We start from the raw sequence: 9870 nt of genomic DNA, 5'->3' as shown, positions 1-9870 counted from the left end.
TCTCAAGTATATCACTCAGCCTTTTTTCACTCATGGCTTTTACTTGAGCTTTCTCACATTGCCTTTTCTCACAAGAAATTACAGAAAGATAAACATAGAAAAGTACATCACAATCTGTAAAACATGAAGGAGATTGACTTCATCAACAACCTCTTAGCTATGTGCATAACCAGATTCGCAAACCTTAGATTGGTTCTTCAATATTGGCCGAATGCTTCTTTGAAAGAAAGCATTATCCAAGTAAAGGAACTTTTCTTCAAAACACAACTCATAAACTCTGGTTTTCTCTCCTTGAATCTGAATGAGTAGAAAATCTTCTTTTATCTCCTTGCATGTTGATGGGTTCATCTTCCTAGGTAAACTCCTTGAGCATTGTGCTTCACCAACCCACAAGCTCACTTTTTCTCCTTAAACATCAAAGTAGGACCTTTGCTTATGACTTCTCCAACTTGACCGAAAGTCATGAAGGAGTAACTGAAATTGTCTTCCAATGATCAACCAAATCTGAACCATAGAGATACAACTTGGTCCCCAAGAATCTCTTGTGACCGTGGATTTGTAGCAGTGAAGAGTAGAGATCAACTTTTCTTTGTATCCCATTTCGGACCGAACAGAGAGTTGGGAAGAAGAGAAGAAACTTTGATGCATACAAGAGGAAATGGGTTACCTTTAACCTTTTCTTAAGCCAGATTTAGTTTAAACTTGTTGAGATGACATCTGCCTTCAAGCTTAATTTCTCTTTCTTGCTTCTTTGGTGATTTGCTTAGGGAAGAAGCTCTCTCTCTTTCTCTTTCTTACTTTTCTGAAGCTCTGATTTGACTAAGACAAAAGAGAGAGAGGAACATTGCTTTGGTAAGAGCAAGATGGAGGAAATTGAACTCAACTCGGGCTTGGATCGGATATGGTTCATGTAACCCGTTTGACCCATTTGACTTCTTTCTTTGTTTTTCATTGGGCTTCATTTGATTTACTAACCCACCAGCTTTGTTTTATTTTTCATTCTATTTGGGCTGTAATTCAAATTTTGGCCTGCAACATTTTATAAATAATTAGTAATATGCAATTATAATTAATCAATACTAATTATTTATTTGCCCAAAAATAATGTTTGTCATCACTAATTAATTTAGTTAATTTCTTAACTCAACAAACGTATTTTGAAAAGTGCAAAATTATATTCACAGACTATTTTAAAATCTTGCAGCCTTAAATATATCAACTCATAACGAGCTTTAGGCAATAATATCAACTCATAACGAGCTTTAGGCAATAATACAGTCTTTTGGTTTTCATACTTTTCTTTTAAATTTACCTATAATTCTTGTGGATATTTAATAGTCAAGTATTCTACTTTCAACCCTTCATGAAGGTGATGGCGTAGAAAAATAAGTGCCTTAGCCTTATCTTCGCTTGAGGATTCTAGTTCTTTCTTTATGGTATTTTTAACCTTTTTGGATACCAAATGGGTTTCAACATCAAATGCCCATTGTAAATAATTTTTGCCCGTTAAATCAAGAGCGGCAAATTCACTATGTTTTTGTCTCATAATTGCGAATTCACTAAAAAAAAAAACAATTACTAATGTATACAAGAAATCTCTAACAAAGCTTAATGAACCATTATCATAGAAAATTCAGTTCATTTCATTATAATCAAACGTCTAACATTACATAAAAGTAACATCAATTAATTCAAAAAGCATCTTATATGAATATCTAAACCTGGTATATGAAACCTAAACAGATCAGTAACATCCTCTAATTACTAAAGCCATGAAGTTTTACTAACCTGTTAGAGCAGCAGTGCTGACGGACGAGGAAGAGACTGCATGACGCATCTTGGAGGCAATGCTGGACTCGACGCAAACCAGTGGAAAGATGGGGAGGGCAGCGCGATGCAATAAGTTCCTGTAGATGATGACCTCGCGGTGGCGAGGTTTTACGGCGTTCTGAACTGGCGACGGAAGCGTCTAAGCTTGCTGTGGAGGACTCGCAGGTTACGTGCAGCGTGATCCAGTGCCATGACACAAGTGGGCGGCACTGACTAGGGCTAATCCGGAAGAAGAGACGGCATAGGATGGTGGTGCTTCAGTGTGTCACGCTGCCATTTGAGGGAGGGTCAGTGATGTGGGTGAGGGTGAGACTAGATGGACGGTGGTGGTGAAAGGATTAGGTCAATAGGTTAATGATAATTCTTGATTAGGGTAAAATTGAGTAAATTGGAGTATGGGTTTTTGTTATGTTGGGCTTTAGGGTCCAGTCCAATAAGAGTTGACAGGAGGTGGTTGGACCCCCTTTTAGTTATCTAATAGAATTGTGTAAGGAATTGTATTAATTAGTTCAAGTTAATGTGATTTTATTTTTTCAGGCTCAAAGAGAAAGCTTGAAGCTTTCCGGTCACAATTCAAAATTCTCAGAAAAAAGCTCTTCTTAATTTTCTCTTCTTGAACCCTTCACCATTTTAACATGGTGCAATGAGGGTGAAAGGAAGAAATCGATGAGGAATTGAGCTTCAAAAAACTGAATCAGCAGAGATCACATTAACTTGAACTAACTAACATAATTACAAGTAATTACTATAAATAGTGTATCTTCTAACTACTGCATAATAGTCTTATAACAAATTTTGCCATGTTAACACCACTAATATAACTAATTCAACTACTTATTGTCCTAACTAATTTGACATTTTCACATTTTCTCAAGTAATGGTATGTATGTAATTATGATTATATAAATTTAAAATTTAATTTAATTTATTGAATTTTACTAATTATAAGAGCAGGATGGATATCCACGGATAAGAGTAGAAACAAATTCTATGCAAATTATTGTAAAACAGAATAAAATCGAATAAGATAAAAACTCGCTTTTATCCACCCCTTGTCATCACTAATTTTATTTTACTCGTTATTCTTTCTAGTACACACCCATTCACTCTAAACAGCAATCACTAAAATTCTATTCTACAATCAGCATTCTATAAATTTTACGGCAGTAAAAGGTTTAGATAGAATTGTGACAAATTTTAATATGATTTCTACCATTTAATGTAAAATTCACTCTAATCAGAAGTCACTGTGAATTGTAGCAACAAGGTTGTCTTGCACATGAAATTTTACACAAAGATGAATTGTAGATACAATTACGCCGAACTTATTCAAGAAAGGTCGGTCAAGTATTAAATTATATGGACTGAAACAATCAACCACAAGATATTGAACATCTAAAATTTTGGATAGAGGATTCTTACCGAGTGTGGTTTATAACCACACTGAACCTAATACAGGTACTTGTTCACCTGAAAATCCAACGAGGTCTCCGGTTGATGGCTGGAGTATGTTGTCACTCAATTTCATCTTCCGAAATGTGGAGTAGAATAGAACATTCGCGCTGCTTCTGGGATCCAGCAAGACCTTCCGAACTATTAGGTCTCCTAGTTGGATAGAGATAACAACTGGGTCATCTAAATGAAGCTCGGTTGAATCGAAATCTGACGGCTGAAATGTCATTTTAGGAAAAGTTGACACAGTTTGATGACTGTTGACGGTGCTCTCTACAACTAGCATAGCTCAATAAATACGTTTGCGAGCAGAGCTTGATGCTCCCCTACTAGAAAAACCCCCAGAAATGCAATTGATTACACCTCTTTGTTGATTCGACTGAGTTGTAAGTAATTTTTCTATGTCCTGAGAAGATTGACATGCAGAAGAAAAATTAGATTGATGTGTGTTGAACTTTTGGATGTGTCTGCTGATGTATTTGTCTAGATGTCCTTGCCGAGCTAAGCGCTCGAGTAAGTCTTTGGCTATGACACATTCATCAGTAGTGTGTCCGTGTTTCTGGTGAAATGCAGAGTACTTTATTTTGTCCACATTATTTGTGTCTTGGTAGGTTCCGGTTTTCTAACGAGGTTTGATTAGTTTTGAATTCAGTATTTCCCTGATGATGTCTTCCCTTTTGGTATTGAATTGGGTATAAGAATCGTAGCGTGGTGCCAATCGAGAAGGCTTTTTGTTGTCCCGACCTTTGTCATCTTCTTTATTGTTTTGGTTCTTCTTGGATTTTCGAGCTTGTCGCAACTCCTCTATTTCCATTTGACCTTTAGCCTTCTCCTGAAACTCGGCAAGGTTTTTGGTTGGCTACTGCGATGGTTTCTTGGAAAATTCCTCGGTGGAGTCCACTCTTTATAGCATGTAGATGCACCTCGGGATGGAGGTCTGGGATAGTCATTGCAACTTTGGTGAAGTAAGTGATGTAGTCGTTTAAACTTTCATGATGTACTTGTTTGATGGTGTTTAAGTAGTCAGAGTCATGTAAGTAGATAGAAGATGCAGCGAACTGATCTTCGAACTTTTTGGCGAGCTCCTGAAAGCATGAAATAGAATCTGCAAGCAAAGAAGAAAACCAGTCAAGTGCAGGACCGTCTAAAAAGGTAAGAAAGCAACGACAAAAAATAGGATCAGAGGCACCATTGACAATCATCATAGATTGAAACTTCTTAATGTGCTTTTTCAGGTCTCCCATGCCGTCGTAGGGAGTCAATGTCAGTGGTAAGGTGAAGTTCCTAGGTAGTTTGAAATTCATAACGTCGGCCATGAATTTGTTGGGAATAAGACACTATTCCCCCTTGAGAAAACACCTTTGACAGAGAAATAAAATAGACACAATCACAACATAAGAATTTAACGTGGAAACTCCAATTACCGGAGAAAAAACCACGGCCGTTGTCAAATGACAACCAGAGAATATCACTATGTGAAAATTGTTACAACACATAGACTTCTTTCTCTCTAACACCGGCACCCCAGTACACCCACATTCTCTCAAAGTAAATATCTAACTACACCTCACAACACTCTCTAATCAAAGAGTACAGAGGAAAAGAAAAATCAGATACAAGCTTAAAGTGTTTCTGACTGGTGCAAAAATAAATGGAGAACTTAGCCTCATATTTATAGCCTAAGCCACTCACTCCATTTGCTATCCTAAGCAATGTGGGACTAATTCAACCAAATTCTAACAATCTCCACCTTGATTGAAATAGTCACACATCTTCAGCTTCCATTGTCAACACCGACAATTCTTTGCTGCCATTGTGTATACCGACAATCATAGTTCAGAGAACTATCATACTCCACCATGAAAGTATACTCACTTGGAATTAGACCACTCCAAGCATTTCGCCTTGGTACAGATCGAAACCTTGCTGAAAATTCATGGTGCAACTTCCAAATTGGCTTTTCCTGGAAGTTCTTCAGCCATCGACCTAACTCCGCCACACACCTTGCATCTCAACGCCAACCAATGCCCGTGTGCAATTTGTGGACCCAATTGCCACAGCTTATCCTTATCCATGGCAGTGCGGTAATACCATGAGGATACTTCTTGTCTTCTAGAGAACATCATCTTCATATCAGAGATCTTCTCCTTCAACACCTTGTGCAAACCTGATTGTATCAACACATCCTTGACTTGTATTTGCCACAAGCCAAAATTGATTCTTCCATCAAATTTCTCTATTTCAAGCTTCACAGCACTTGAATATCCTGACATTGTTGCAATCGTATATTGGAATAGTATAACTCAACTGTAGACCGTGCACTAGGAAGGGTCCCCAGGAAAGAGAGGTGGGTCACAATGGACACACTTAAATACCAGGTCTTTCCTTAGCCAGAACCTTTCCAAACTGCACTCTCACAGTGTTACACTGCCTTCCAGCAACAACAATAGCAACCAAAGATCAATCTCAAGCCATAGGACAAAATTCTTTTCTGATGTGGAAGGTCAGACTAGGCTGCAACCACAGAGCATACTAAGAATAAATCCCACCGAATCGAAGCTCTGATACCACTTGTTGGGAATAAGACACCATTCCCCCTTGAGAAAACACTTTTGACAGAGAAATAAAATAGACACAATTACAACACAAGAATTTAACGTGGAAACTCCAATTACCGGAGAAAAAACCACGGCCGTTGTCAAATGACAACCAGAGAATATCACTATGTGAAAATTGTTACAATACATAGACTTCTTTCTCTCTAACACCGGCACCCCAGTACACCCACACTCTCTCAAAGCAAATATCTAACTACACCTCACAACACTCTCTAATCAAAGAGTACAGAGGAAAAGAAAAATCAGATACAAGCTTAAAGTGTTTTTGACTGGTGCAAAAACAAATGGAGAACTTAGCCTCATATTTATAGCCTAGGCCACCCACTCCATTTGCTATCCTAAGCAATGTGGGACTAATTCAACCAAATTCTAACAGAATTGGCCAACAACGTTGTCTAACTCATCTTCGTCGTCATTTTGTTGATTTTCCTCAGGTTGTCGAGTTTCAGAGACATGCGTTGGATCAGAATTGTCTTTCTCATCCTCTGGTCAGTCATTGTGACCATCTTTATGCTCAATCCGAGCATTGATTAGCTCGGCTATTTGATTCGCCATTCATTGATTCTCTTCTGCCATGCGTTGATTGGCTTGTTGTAAATCTGTTACCATCTAAAGGAGTTCGGACAGCGTGGGAGGAGGCAAATTAGCCATGATAAGGAAAAGGAGTTTCGGGACCTATAGAAAGAAAGCGTTTTTATTTCGAGACCCCACGGTGGGTGCCAATTGTTCTTGCTGAAGTTCGGCCGGTGTATATCTCGTCTGCTAATGAATATCTTCGAGCTTTTCTGTCGGGGTGAGCTATACATCAACAACGAGAACAAGGGGATGAGTACTTGTAAAAGGCACTCCAACGCTCAAATAAGTAAGCGAGTAATAAATTTTGCAGAATGCAATGAATCAAATAATGTTCTTACCATTCTTTTATATTTGAAAAATAAAAATAACTGTTATGTCTCTAAATAATAATATTTTAAGTGGAAAATAATTATATATCTGACGTTTTAATATTTGTTTAAATGTCAGTTATAATCGACTAATTTTTAACGCTTTATGATCGAATTATAACTTGTAACTAACGTCTTATCCAGTCATTTTATCATCAATGGCAACACATACTTTAAAACGTGTAATATTTATATCAAGGTTGCGAGAACCGAACTGGTCAATGAACCGGTGAAATAACTGGTTCAATGGTTTAGAGGTTCAACCGGGATTCAATCGGTTTAATTATATATACAATAAAAGTTTTAACAAATTTAAATACCTCAGTTAGATCCCAATATAAACAATATTTTCCCTCAACTCCAGCAACCTATAATCAACAAAACACCATCAATAACTCAAATCCAGCAACCAGAATCAACAAAGTAGACAAATCAGCAGAATCAACTCAGAATAAAAATCATAGCACAACTTAGAATAAAAAAATTTCAGCATCAATAATAAACAATGCAGTGAAGCACTGCCTATACCACCATCAACAACTGAATAAGAAAAATCAAAATCATAGCATAACTTAGAATAAAAAAAATTCTAGCATAAACAATAACCAATTTAGTAAAGCACCGCCTATAACACCATCATCAACTGAATCACAAAAATTAAAATCATAGCATAACTCAGAATCAGAAAAATTCCAGCATAAACAACAAACAATGTAGTGAAGCATTGCCCAACTGAATCAGAAAAATTAGCAACCAGCAACTCATAAATCAAAATAAACAAAATTAACAAAATAACCGATGCAAGGTGATAAAGTGGCTAATACTCCGCAGCCGGGCAGACAAAGACTGAGATGTTGCCGTGAGAGAGACAGAGAGAAAGGACGTTGAGCTCCGACCCTCAGACAGAGAGAAAACTCGAAGAGAGAGACGGACACTAACAAATCGAGCAGCGACGACGACGGAGCAGTCGTTTTGACGGTTCACCGGTTAATTACCGGTTCGACCAATTCTTAATCCAGTTTTTTACGAACAGTTTTTTAGTACAATCGAATCGATTAAATAACTAGTTTTCAGTTAATCCAGTTGAACTGGCCAGTCCGGTTCGTTTTTCAGAACAATGATTTATATAGATATAGATAGATTAAGATAACAGATCATTTTTTCTTTCCTTTTAAATGACCTTTTTAAAATTTCAACTTAGTTTTGTTTTCTCTTTTTTGAAAATAAAATACGGGCCTGCTACACATACAAGCCTACAAACAAACAAGTTGGCCCAGCCCAAACAGAAATCACGCGCATGAAGAGAGATAAGATAGCGCGTCAAAATCACGCGCTCAACATTCGAACGGTTACGTATGGCAGACTCTTCCACTTCTTCCACTTCTTCCATTTCTCAAGGCGCTTTCAAAACAACGAAACCCTCTCATTTTCGAGCGAAAATCAAGTTTCAAAATATAGAAATCGTAGTTCGAAAACTGCATCAAAACACCATCAACCTCTCTGTGAAGAATCTGAAGAAAAAACAAACCAAGAATACTCAACGTAAGTCCATTAAAATACTGTATATTTTACTTTTCTTCTACGTCGTTCTTCTAGGGTTTACTATTACTCTTGCTTCTTTGTTACACTGTTCTAAGTTATATGTCGTTCTTCTAAGTTATACGTCGTTCTTCTAAGTTCTACGTTGTTCTACATTGTTATTCTAAGTTCTCCTACTATTTTTGTTGATTTTTGGGGGTTTATTCCGTAGATTCGGGGGTGTAAACTGCTTAACCTTGAAATGTGGCTTGATATTGAAGCATGGTTGAGTGATATCTGACTGATATCTATATGGATGTATCTGAATAATATCTATGGGTGTATCTCACTGTAATCAATGGGTGTATCTTGTTTGACATCTTTGGGTGTATCTGAATAATATCTATGGGTTTATCTCACTGTTATCAATGGGTGTATCTTGCGAATATCTTTGGGTGTATCTGACTCATATATATGGGTGTATCTTACTGTTATCAATGGATGTATCTTAATTGTTATCAATGGGTGTATCTGAGTCATATATATATGGGTGTATATTACTGATGCCTTTGGGTGTATTTTTATTTTCAGAGAAAATGGCAGCAAGAAACCAAACTAAAGACCTTAAATGTGCCACACATCTCCTGAATGATAAGTTCAGAAACATGACTGAGGAGAAGAAGGCAATTGTGAGGGATCTTGGATTCGGTGGGTTGATGCACATCCCACCACTNNNTTGGCATCAATGCAACAGGTAATTAGCTCAAAATTATAGATGTATATTAAGTTGTTGCTTGGGTGTATATTAACCTGATGCTTGGGTGTATTTGAACCGACTTGGATGCTTTGTTGTCTTCCTTTTTGTAGGAGATCTATTTCCTGAGAAAGTTGACTATAAGAAACTTTCTGATGATGACAAAATAATTTATAGAAGATTCCAGGGTAAGACCCTCAAAAGTCTTACCGATGAAATGATGGAAATCGGCGTTGGCAACGAAGAGGAACGCCTGATGTTCAAGAGGATATTCATCCTCTACATACAAATGGCGTTCCTTTTGCCAACGACGATAAACAAAATATCGCCCGTGCACCTGGTCCCAATTTTTAAGATGGACGGCATAGAGGAGAGAAATTGGGGGGGGGCATGTTTTGACCTTCATGATCAAGGGCATAATAGACTATCAAGAGAAGAAGAAGAAGGCAATCAATGGCTGCCTCTTCGCCCTGATGATAATCTACTTTCACCTTTCAAAAAACAAAGGCAAGAACAGGGTTGAAAGACCACCAAAGCCATGGATTGCCAACTGGACTAAGGAGCAGTTGGTGGAAAGAATGAATGTAGAGAGAGAGGAAATTTTGGTGAGTAATCATAATAAGTTGGTGTATTTTATTTACCCGAATGGTGCTAACTAAAATATCTCATGTTTCAGGGGATTCTGAAGTTGGCAGAGACAAGAGAAAAAATGAGAAAAAAAGAAAAAAAACAAAAAAACAAGAAATAAAAAAAA

This window comes from Arachis duranensis, chromosome 4, assembly GCF_000817695.3.
Source record: "Arachis duranensis cultivar V14167 chromosome 4, aradu.V14167.gnm2.J7QH, whole genome shotgun sequence".
Taxonomy (NCBI): Eukaryota; Viridiplantae; Streptophyta; class Magnoliopsida; order Fabales; family Fabaceae; genus Arachis; species Arachis duranensis.
The sequence above is the reverse complement of the archived record's forward strand: the minus strand, read 5'-3'. Positions refer to the sequence as shown.